We start from the raw sequence: 12,859 nt of genomic DNA, 5'->3' as shown, positions 1-12,859 counted from the left end.
AGTGCAGGAGAAGAAGGCCCTCTATGAGGTGGATTGATTCAGTGACTGGGATAATTGGGATGGGAGTGTCAGAGACAGTGCGATTGGCAGAGGACAGAGCGGAGTTTAGGGCTGTTGTACATGGGGTCGCTATGAGTCGCAAGCGACTCGACGGCACATAACAACAACAACAACATGGTTAATGGAGCTGGAAGGCTAACCTAACAGTAATTTGGCCACCAGCAGATTATTCTCAGCTCTCCTTTGTCCCGCCTTCCTGGTGGACATCAAGTCCACCTCACTTTTATTTCCCTCTAACCACCATCCTCACCAACAGGCTGCTGCATTTCTTTCCTCAACAATCAATCCTGCCTCATCTTCTACATAAGGTCCCTCTAACAAACATCCTGGTAATCTGAGACTTTTTCCCAATAGAGCACATTTGGGTGGTGCAACCTGTTAACAAACCTGACAGGTTGCAGGTTCAAGTTCCCCCAGAGATGACTTGGACTAAACATCTACATAAAGGTCTACGTCTGAAAAATCAACCACGGAGAGCGCCCTACAGAGCAAAGTTCTCTTCCAACAGATAAAACCGTAAGTCAGAATGAACACATTGGCAGCTGGTTTCAAGTTGGGATCTTCAAGCTCTCACGCCTGAGAAAAGCAACAACTTGTGCCATTCCAGTCATTTGAGGGAGGATGTGATCTTTCAGCTGAAGAGAAAAAAATAAGCAGAGGTACAAACAAACAAGAAAGAAAACAGGCAAAAGATGTCAGGAACAATTCCACAGCCATGGAGTCAGAGATCCCAGAGTCCTGCCAACTCCGCATGAATAGAGAAAAGTTCAAGCACAGACCATCCAAGCCATCAAAAAACCAGAAATGCAGTTCTACTTGTTGTTTACAGTGTGCTTTGGTGCTAACATTTGAATATGGGTGTGTCTTGATGTCTGCTATTCTGGGAATCCATGTCAAACAAAACAACAAAGCTGCAGTGTAAAGACAAGGCTTAGGCAAAGCTGAAAGTGGTCCCATTTCCCCTTCCTGCCCCTCCCAACCTCAGCCCAGCCCAGAGCAATGCATCCCTGTAGCTAAATGTGAGCTTCAGAGAGCTCAAGAGTATTCCCTAGAACAGGAGAAGGGATAAGGCAGGGGTGCCAGAATGAGACACTTTTCAATTTCAAAGGACTTCTCAACTGAGATGGAGGCATTGTAGAATGGAGACGAGAAAGGAGCTGAGGTGGCAACCAAACAGAGGGCTATGGACATAGCACCCTGAAGGATGGAGCCACGCAGTAAGTGAGCATGTGAGTGACTGTAAATTCCCAGCCATCAAGTCCATTAAGACAATCCACTGGGTTTTGAGACTGTAGATGTTTACAGGAGGAGACTGCTTATCTCTGTCCCATGGAGCTTCTGGTAGAACCACCAGGGATGTGCAGCCTTTTGGTTATAAGAACAGCCTACTATGGACTATGCCATCAGAGCTCCTCTGGGGGACAGCAGGAACCATCCAGTTGGATTCCTGGCCTGCACAAGAGATCAGGGGCTTTGGAACACTCAAGCATCCCACACTGCTTCCTCCTTGCTGGCCAGGAATAATGCCAGTGGCCTCCACGAGAGGCCCTCCTGGGCCATGCTTAGGTCAGGAAACAGTCCCTCGCTCTTTTTAATTGTGGTGAATCTATCTGTAACAGGATATTTAACATATCAACATTTTACACATGTACAAGACAATGATATTAGTGACAATTATCATGTTGTACAATCATTGCTACTATCCATTTCCAAAATTTTCCTCATTCTTAATGAAAATCTAATGTCCCAAAGCAATGGCTCCCCATCTCTACCACCCTTGTTGTTAGGTGCCATCAAATCAACTCTGACTCATGTTGTTATGTGCCATAAGTTGCCTGTGACTCATAGCAACCTCTGAAGCGTCTCTTCTCTTAAACCAATCACATTGTCTCCGACAAGAATACCCTCATTATCCCAGTTATTGAGTAAATCCCTCTAATCCAGAGTCTTCCTCTTCTCCACAATTCCAAACATGGTGTCCTTTTCCAAAGACAGGTCCCTCCTGGCAGCATGCACAAAGTATATGAGATAGAGCTTCAAAATCCTTGCCTCCGAGGAGCAACTTAATTTCACCCTCCCCAGGACAGACCTGTTTGTTCTTTTGGCAGTCCATGGTATATTCAAGACTCTTTTCCACCACCACAACTCAAAGACATCAATTCTATTATCCTTAGTCATAGTCTAGATCTATGATACATAGAAAGCAATTGCAAAGACCATGGCTTGGATCAAGTGCACCTTGGTCTCTAGACTAACATCTTTGCTTTTCATTACTCTGGAGAGGTCCCTGACAGCAGGTTTTTCCAAAGCAACTCGTCTTATGATTTTCTGACTGCTGCTGCTATGAGTGTTATCTGTGGAACCAAGCAAGCTGAAATTGTTAACACTCTCAATCTCTTCTCTGTCTACCATGATGCTGCCAATTAGGCCAGTGGTAAGAATCTTTTTTTTCTTGATGTTGAGTTTCACAGTGACCTTAATATTCATTCAACAGACTGAAACCCTGGCCAATGCAGTAACCAGCTTTTGCTTATACATTCTCCTATGCTAGACCATATAAGTGGGAGCAGACATTATGTGTCCTTTGTGACTGACTTTATTTCACTCAGTATACTGTTTTCAAGGTTCACCCATGTATTAAGACTTTTTCTTTATGGGTGAGTAGTATTCCATTGTGGATATATGCTACCTTGTCTTCATTCATTCATCTCTTGATAGACATTAGACTATTTTTTTTTTAGCTACTGCAAAACCATGTTATACTGGTGGACAAGAAGACTGGTGTGTTCCTTTCTCTATCCTTCTGGTAATAAACTTAGAAGTGAAGTGCTGTATTGTATAGTAATTCTATTGTTTAACGTCTTCAAGATCCCAGTTCTATTTACAGTGGCTGCAGGTTTGTTGTCTGTCTCTAAAATGCTTTTTACAAAGTGCCACGAAGCTTTCTTGTGATAAGGGAACATTTTAGGGCATATCTGTCTTGTCCGGTGGAACAATCTATCAGAACATGCATAGAGAGAGGGATGATACAGTTACGTACATTAAACATATATTCATGGTCCCCACCCCCATAAAGTCTCTTATACTAAAAATTGTATCTATAAATGATAGTATGCACACAACAGTTCATAATAGTGAGCTACTTTTTGACACAAGTAAAAACATCATTATTGTATTATTATATTTATGTTATTATATATTATAATTACTATATTTTGGCAAATGTATTTTAGTGGAAGTGTTTCATTTTCTATGCACAGAAAAGCACCCTATCTTAAGACAAATATGTCACTAACTGACGTTACATGTGGCCCTTATCTAACTTTTCTGATGCATGTGCAAATTCATTTTACAGTCTTAGGAATGGAATTAATTTATAATCAGGGGACTGCTTGTATACAATATAAAAATGTGACTAATTATCACTAACTTGGTACTGACTCCTAGCTAACTTTCCAGTGGGTTTCTGAGTTGTAAACCGCAAGGAATGAGAACATTCATCTTTCTCGCACAGAGCTGCTGGTGGAGCAGAGAAGCATGGGCTTTGGGTAAGCGGTACCATGTCCTAAAGACTATGCCACCAGAGGCCCCTGTACATTATATGATGTTCAAGTATGTTCTTTTCCACAGAATATAGTGTGGGCATTAAGTTATGCATGATTGTACTATATATTCAACTATAGCATTTGCTTACAAGGCACAGAAGACGACTGCATTTCCCAGCCCCTGTCACTTATTTGGACCCTTGTATTAATTCTGGTTAATGCAGTGTGGGCAGAAGCAATATGTGCTCCTCTTCATCCTGGATCCTTACCTCATGAATAACCAACCCTCCATGCTCTCTCACGTTCTCCTTGGCCCAGTTGAATGCAAAGGATCCAGTGGAAGCTCCCAAGGACATTGAGGATGATGAGGTGACTAGATGGAGAAGTCTAGCTCCCTGAGTCTTCTCCTGGAAGGAGGTTGCTCAGGGGATCCAGTTAACCAGGAACCTACCCCTCCCAATGTGTGTCGGCCAGAATGAGCTTTGATTATGCTAAACGACTGGGGATAAGTGGACGGTGTAACAACTGGCCAGGCCTGACACACAGTCTATACCCAAAGAGGCCAGTAGAGAAGAAAGGGGCTTCTCAGCTTCCGAGTTCATTAGTTAATTTCATAAAGATTTCCACCATCTACGAACCACCACAGAAACTACCGCTCACACCAGACCATTCTACTCCTCTACAGAATCTGACCAAATCAAGTAAAAGGTGAAGAGAGTTTCTGGTAGAGAATTCAGACAAAGTAGAAACAGGCCCTCCCCCATCAAGACAAGTCATTACTGTGGCAAGTGGTGAGAGCTGATTTATTTATTCAACTAAATATTTATTGAGTGCCTGCTCCACACACTGAAAGGAGGTAGAAGGCAGTGAAGTGGTTATCAAGATAGACTTAATTCCCTGTCTTCACAGAGGAGCCCGTTTTGTAACTAGGGAGACAGATAATAAACAAGCAGTGTATCATAAAAATGTCAAGTTGTGATAAGGGTTTTCAAAAAGAATTAAAAAAAGGCTAGGAGGATAAGGTCTGATGAGGTGATTTCAGAGGTGACTTCTAAGTGACAGGAAGCCCTCATGGTGTCCTGTGTCACGTTATCGGGCTACCCAGTCACAGGGTCAGCAGTTGCCTCTCTGGAGAAAGACAGGCAGTCTCCTTTCATAAAGATTCACACCCCTGAAACCTGATGAAGTTGGTTATGAGTTGAAACTGACTCGAAGGCAGTGAGTTTTCTGGGTTTTTTTTTTCTCTGAGGAAAGACCAGAATATCTGGATTCCCCAGGTAGCATTCAGCAAGAACCTGAACAAATGACCTACCTTAAACTATATGAGCCACAGGAGTGGGGGAGAAAGCAGAGGGGTTGACTGACAGAACTTATTCAGTACTAGGGGCTCAGCACGTGGGAGGCTAGGGCACGCTGACAGCTCAGGGCCGCTGTGAAGGGTGGAAGAATCCCATGTGACCCGACTGGAGTTCATGATCTTCAAGGGAAACACTATAGTGCTGGATTCAAAAGCAACCAATAATTGTTTAGTGCCTATTTTGCCAAGTACACTAAAAAGTGCACTTTTATTCACTTAAAAGGCTAGGTTTTCAATCATGTAAACCTCATTGTTTATAGCTATCCTTGAGGTGACCATATGTCCTCATTTGCCAAGATAAGTTCTGGGTTACAACTGCTGCCCCGGAGAAATTATTAATAGTGCTCCCTTTCACTCTCAAAAGGGTCTCGGTTTACACCATAAGTTATGTGACGACCCAAGGGAACCTTATCTATCATAGATGGATAAGCTCTAAGTCTCAGGGTAGTAGAGTTAGCCTTTCATTCAACAAATATTTATTAAGTGCCTTCTAAGAGACTGCTACTCTGGTACAAAGATGAATAAGATAAAGTCTTTCTTTTGGAGTACCATATTGTCTTGGGAAAACCAGATGCAGAAACAAATAGAGAATGTCACATTAGAAACGTGCATGTGGCATTGTGGGTGATGCTAATATATGAGACACTATTCTACTTTGTGATGGATCTCTTGAAGGCCTCTGTTTCTCAAAGAACTGGAAATGAAGCCATCATACTTTGTGTACAGTATAAAGTGGATGTGTGCCATTGAGCGGACTCCAACTCCTAGCAGCTCTACTGGACAGAGCAGAATTGCTCTATGTGGCAATTTCCTAGGCTGGTTATGTAAGCAGAAGTGCTTTCTCCCACTGAGTCACCAGGTGTGTTGGAACCATCGACTACACAGTGAGCAGCTGAGCACTTAACCACTGCTTCACCAGGGATCCTTATATTGCATCACATTCACCCAGAATTTGGTGGGATTTTTACAAATCTAATCCAGGCTTTTAATTGTTTTCTGTATCTCCAGACACCCCTCTTCAATCTCCCTGATCTCCAAATGCTAAAGTATCCTCAGGGCTCAACTCTTAGACCTTCATTCCTCCATATTCACTTCATCTGCTGTAAAAGTAGACCTTATATAGTCCCCAGACCTCCTTCCTTTTAGGTGAAGTTGGAGGCAAATATGGTGAAACTCTACCTCACGTAAATACTTTGGGTATATTGTCAGAAGAGACCATTCCCTGGGAAAAGGCATCATTCTGAGAAATACAGGTTCCAAGGCAGAGAAGAAGACCCTCAATTGACACAATAACCGTAACAAGGGGCTTAAGCATCTCAGAGTTGGTGAAGATGATGCAACGTAAGGTAAGGTTCTAATCTGTTATTCACTGGGACACTATGAGTTGTAGTTGACTAAACAGCACCTAAGGTGATGCAAGAAAATAAAACAGAGCAAGGGGAAGTGTTGTGAATATCCAAATGATAATAATAAAGATCCAAATGAAAATCAACATCTACCCTTGGATGCCTAATAAACTCTCAATCCTGATGCATCCACAAAGATTGCTGCCACCCTCCTTTCTAATCAACGCACTCCGGTCTGCTCCCACACATTCTATTTTTCCCTCCTAGACAAATGGCAACTAGATTCTCCCAGCTGCTCCTAGACCAAATTGTTTGTGGTCACCTTTAAGTCTCTTTTATCTTGCAACTCACATTCTTTTCTTAACATATATCTAGAATCTGACTTCTTATCACTACAAGTTCTACCACCCACTTGGCTGAGCCAGAGCCATTTCTTGCTTTATTTACTACAGTCAGCTACTAACTGACCCCTCTGTTCTACCCATCTCCCAACACCCCACTATATAAAAAAAAAAGGACTCAAATTCATTACAAATGAACTGGACCCAAGACAAAGCTGACCTTGCTTTGGTTTGCTATCAATCACATGGGAAGAGATCATCTGTCTTTCTCCTTTAAAGTGGCCTGGAATATTCACAACATCCAAAAGTACCTTTTTAAAAAGATAAGCAGGACTATGCCCTTATTCACTCAAAGTTCGCCGGTAGCTCCCTATTTTACCTAAAAGCCTAAATTCCTAAGGTTTCACTGGCCCTAGGGGATTTGAGATGGCAAGACTTCATCTCACATAATTTGGAAATATTATTAGGATGGACAAGTCTCTAGAGAAAGATATCCTAGGTAGTAGAGGGTTAAAGAAAAGAGAGAGATCCTCAGTGGGATGGATTGAAATAGTGGCTGCAGCGATGAGTTCAAACACAATGTCTGTGAGGACGGCCTGGGTCTCAGCAGTGTTCCTTCCTGCTGTATGCAGGGTCACCAGGACCAACACTGAAGGCTTCATTCTCAACGTCTTTTTTTTTTTTTTATTGGTTTGCTTACAAAGTTCGTATACGTTGTGTTTCAATGTCAACATCTTTTCTCATCATCTCTCATGTCCTTACTGCTCTTTGACTATGTTAGATCCTTGTGAACTCTGTCTTAGCAATGTTTTTCTCCCAGAGCTGTCTATTCACTCTCACCTCTTCCAGGTCTTTACTCAAAATCACTCTGTCACTTTCCTGACACTCTCTCTGATAATCCTATTTTCAGTCCTATTCTCCGAGTTTTATCCATCCTTTTTTCTGTCTTATTTTCCCCTCCTAGTTTATCTCCATCTAATAGCATTGCCAGATAAAATACAGGTCTCTCCATTTCTCAGTTAAACATCAAGTTCAGAAAGATGGGAGTTTTTTAAATTATAGTTTTAGGTTAAATATGTCCAAACTCCTTGCTTTCAGGTTGACTCTGACACACAGCCACTTTAATGGGTTTCTCAAGTTGCCTGTCTTTCTTCTATGGAGCAGCTGGTGGATTTGAACTGCCAACCTTTTGGTTAGCATCACAACATGCTATACACTATGCCCGGAGAGTTCCTTCAATATTGTGTAAATATCTTATATTAAAATAGAATTCATACTTGACCTGAAATTCCAATTTAATTAGGTATCCTGCATTTTTGTTAATTCTAGCAATTCAAATGACATCCAAAATGCTTTCTGTTTTACTTAGTTGATTGTTTATTATGCTCTGCAACTCAGACCTAAAAATATAAGTTTAATGAGGAAAAGTATTTTCAGTCACTTTGGTTCATGGCTGGATCACAAGGAGCTACATAAGTGATGTTCAATGTACAATCAATGAATGAAAGAATGATGTGAAAGCATCTTTGAACTGCTGTGATTGTTTAAAAGGTATTTAATTTTTTAAAAATAGTTTATATTGGTCTGCTTACAAAGTGTGTGTGTGTGTGTGTGTATATATATGGTTTCACACTATATTCACATTGTGTTTCATACAATCATCTGCATTCATTATGGTTTATAAATTTAATCACAATTGGGCATAGGCCCACCATCACCCTGTTTTTAAAAGTCCCTTCCAGATCTTTTGCATTTCCTTTACCAGCTTCCTCTACCTACCAAATTATGAAACCCTGTGATTTCACCCTACCCATCCTCACTCCTCTGCTCCCACCCTTTTCTTTTCTCCCTTTGGGTCCCCCAACCTGTTTTACTGGTTATCCTTCTATTTTTACAATAATGGTCTTATGCATGTGGTACAATGTGGTAAAATGGTACAACCAATCTGGAAGGCAGTTTAGCATTCCCTCAAAAAAGCTGAGTAAAGAAACTCTGTACAGGGGAGCTCTGGTGGCCTACTGGCAAGAAGCTGCACTGCAATCCCAGAGGAACACAGTTCGAATCCACCAGATGCTCTGCCGGAGAAGGAGGCGCAATATCCTCCTGTACCAGTCAGATCTGATTTGACGGTACACGCACACACACAAAAAAATAATAATAAAGGGAAAAAAAAAAAAAAGAAACTCTGTACGACTCAGCTATTCCACTACTAGGAATATACCCCAAAGAAATCAGAACTGAGACACAAATGGAGATATGTGCCTAATGTCCATAACAGTGTTATCCACCATTGCAAGAAAATGGAAAGAGCCCGAATATCCAACCACAACTGAATGGATTGAGAAAGTGTGGTACATTCACACAATGGAGTACTATGCAGCACTTAAAAATTATTTTAAAAATTAATACATAACTTGGGAGAGACTGGAGAGCATTATGCTGAGTGAACTAACTCAGTCTCATAAGGATAAATACTGCATAAAAAGTATTTCTTGCATTGGGCCCATTCGAATTGCCTCTCTAAATCCTGGGCCAACTTCTTTCAGGGGAGGCTCAGAGGCTGAGCTGCAGCAGCAGCAGTTGGCAATATACTGGGAAAGAGGGGAAAGGGTCTGTCCCCTGAGAAAAGAGGGAAGGGGAAAGACTTTTCTTTTGTGCAGTGCCACAATGACCAGGCACCCTCAAAGAGTGCTCTGCTTTGAAGCACAAACACAGAAATCTAGATGGATGACTTAAGTCTCAAGGATTCTGCAACATTTACTAAGGCGATGGCTTCCTGCATTTCAAAAGGGGTATTTGCTCTTGTAATTGCATTTTCTTCTGTCTGGCTTAGTTGTGCAATTTCAGTGCGGATGAGTCATTTGTTACTTCCGTTTCACATTTTTACAGAACACACACCTTTCCCCCTGTGCATAATTCGATTCCTGCTCCCACACAAAGCCCTGCACCCCTGCACGAACTGTAGTTGTGACTGGCCCCTGGATGAACCTGGGTTGGGATCTGATGGGGGGCTGGTTCAGGATTCTGTGGTTTATAGACATGCTGCCTACCATACTAGGCAAAAGCATTATAGACGCCAGTGGAGAGCAGAGCAGGGAAACCCTTTCTCCAAAGCCAGGAATACCCAACCTCACTGTGAAATATCTTTGGAACAAAGTCAGCTTCTGGAAATTCCCTACAGAACAGACAAGCCTATTATAAACACAATTAAAAGGAAACTGCCTGAAGAAAATCTACCGAAATTGTACAAACAACTCCCAACTTCTGAATTAAAGCGTAAAGAAGATTCACAAAGCTCTTTCATCCAGATGCCAGCAGCGAGCGTCATTTGTACAGGCGCTCCCCTGCTGTTCTGATACAGCTTCTCTAAACTCTGTGACTTAACTCGAAAATTTTGTAATACTCGCATTTGAAATGTGTTTGCCTCACGAACCCAACCAATGAATGGAAATGCTGCAGTCCTAGAGACAAACTTCACAAAAAAGAGCTTCTTCCTCCAGTGGTTGGGGCTGTGAGCATTAACGCTGCTTAGCTATATCTATATCTCTATGTCACTGCCTAGAGAGAGAGAACATATATACTGACTGCGTAGTCGGCTACAAAGTGTGACATGAGTGCGCCACTTACTCTTTTGGCCCTTTAAGAAATCCAGGGCTAATAAAGTCAAGCCCAACGGATCCAAGTCCTCCACTCGGCGTTGAAAGCCCTCCACCATAAAAAATAAGCTGCTTTGCCATGAGCCCCGTCTCAGCAAGCGACAAGGGACACGCTTAAATGCAACTCCATCTTTGAATGAGTCTGTTACTTACCCTGCATCAGTCTGCTCTCTGCTGAGTAAGGACGGCCCGGCTCAGATTTCTGGCTTTCATTTTCTTCCATTGTCCCTGCCTACCGCACAAGCTCCTCGCGCTTTTAACTTCAGGGCGCAGTCCCTCAAAGCTCCAGAAAGCGCCTGGAAAGGGGCCCGCACCCGGGAGGAGGGGACCGTGCGCGAAACCCCACCCCGAACTAGACTCCCGTGCAAAGTCTCACTCGCAAGAGTAAACTGCATTCCAGGAGCTGGGCCTGCTCCTCCCCGTATCCCTCCGTCCCTCTGTCCGTCCGCCCGCAGGCCTGGGCCTCCGAGGAGGGGGCTGTGCTGGAAGCGCGCCGCCCCTGCCCGCCCGCCCGCCCGCCCGCCTGCGCGCTCTGGGAGGCCCAACAGGTGACCGAGCGACTTTCCGACCCGGGACCGCGCCGCCGGCTTCCACTGCCACAAACTACTGAGGCTGCAGCCAAGCCTTGGGAAGGAAAACATTTCACACAAGATTATGGATGTGAACCTTTGCTGGAATCCAGGTCTCTAGTTTCTTCAGTCAGACACAGACTGGAACTTCCAAAATAGATTGTTAGGCATATTTATAAACAGCAAACAGCCGAAACGTACCTCCTAAATTTCACTGAACCCCATCCCCATTTTTTTTTTTAATGTAAAGCTAATTAAAAGAAAGTTAAATTGTTTTAAGTAGACACGGTCAATAAATTGTCACACTGTTAGGAGCTGGTTAAAGAGGTAGTGGGACAGTTTCAAAAAGTCAGTATCAATCACTTCATCTGAATTTGTTAAAAGTTTTTACTCATCTTCACTTTCCCTAGCACCTCTCCCCTCCCCCAACACACTTTTCTAGACCACAAATCTGAAAGGTAAACTACTAAATCAACTTCTGAATCTGTAGAGTTAATCACTTTAAAACATCTGAAAGGCAATTAAAACGCCTTTCTTTGGATGGGCAGAGTAACATCCAACATTCTTATGCTCCTTTTTTAACCTACCTACAAATATTTATTTTGTTCTTTACTCAGTCCTTGAAAAATTGGCAAATTTCCCAGAAAGTGAAAATAGGCACAATGTGTACACACACACACACACACACACACACACACACACAGAGAGAGGGATGGGAAAATAACCAAGTAATGCTAACTCTGCTATTTCAGTTGTTAAAAAGCAACACAATAGCTACTAGGAAGAGTATGATATTTTAATCTCTAATCGCCCCACAATTTAGGGGGAAAACAATGGCTAGCCTGATGACCCAAATTACAGGGGAGATTTATGATTAATTTAGGTCAAGAATGTGTTGGTCAGAACAATGGTTGGCCTATCCTTCTGGCATGGCCTTGGATTACCTGTGTTTTGGCAGCCTACTGGACATATTTTTGCTCCTATGTGGAAGATCCTGAAGGAGGAAGAATAGAGACTAAAAAGCAAGCATCAATGCAAGTTAAAAATGACACAAGAAAGGAAGCAGAGCCACTCAACTCCTCACAGGACTCTTCCTGAAATCCAAGAAGGTGAGGCGAATCTTCCACAAAGATAGAGTAGGAATACAGGCTATTGGATTTACAGAGTAGATAACCCTAGGTTTTGGTGATTTTGCAACAGAATTACTAAATCATCTTGATTTAAAGGAGGAGCTAGTCTTAGTTTCTGTACCGGTGGCCTGAAGGCAAACGCCAGGTGAATCTTATTTGAACTTTATTATTTCTCCAGGTGCAATATGTTTGAGAAGGAGAGAGACCTTCACATGTCGCTTTCTTGGTGCACCAACTAGGCTCTGTTAATAATCAGACTTGCTTTGGTTTGTAAAGAGGCCAATCCTACTGGCTCCTACCTGTCATTTGACAGAGTACAGAGGCAAATCCCCCCTAAAGGAAAGAGACAATAGCGAAGTGAGTCTTGCAACCACAGCACATACCCTGCTTTGGGGCCCTCCAGGCTGCAAAGATCCATTAGTTGATGCAAATGACTGCTTCCTGGAGGTGTTTGAGAAGTGCTGGAGCAACCCTCAGGATACTGCTGATCCCTAGATTGGCAGATTGGAAAAAAAAAAAAGGGAAAGGTCCCCCACTAGGTTCTGAACACTTACTAGTCTCCAGTCAACCAAAGTCACCTCATCAGTGAACCATGTGTGTGAACCTCCCCTCCCTCACAGGGAAAGCACACGTGGCCTCTGTAGCTGTTCCATGAAGTAAAACCCATGTGGAATGCACAAAATAAAAAGGCACACAGTGCAAAAAGAATGAACATAAATCATTAAGAACCATGAAATCTAGATAATTATTTACAGTAGAAAAAAAATTCTTCTGAATGGATATAAATGGGTGAATTTTCTAACTATTCTTTGATGAAAACCTACTGAGCTGGCTGGCTACTGGTTCTTTATTTTA

The sequence above is a fragment of the Elephantulus edwardii genome, unplaced genomic scaffold, assembly GCF_000299155.1.
Source record: "Elephantulus edwardii isolate Elephantulus edwardi_28Jun2011 unplaced genomic scaffold, EleEdw1.0 scaffold00054, whole genome shotgun sequence".
Lineage (NCBI taxonomy): Eukaryota > Metazoa > Chordata > Mammalia > Macroscelidea > Macroscelididae > Elephantulus > Elephantulus edwardii.
Note: the sequence above shows the minus strand (reverse complement) of the source record.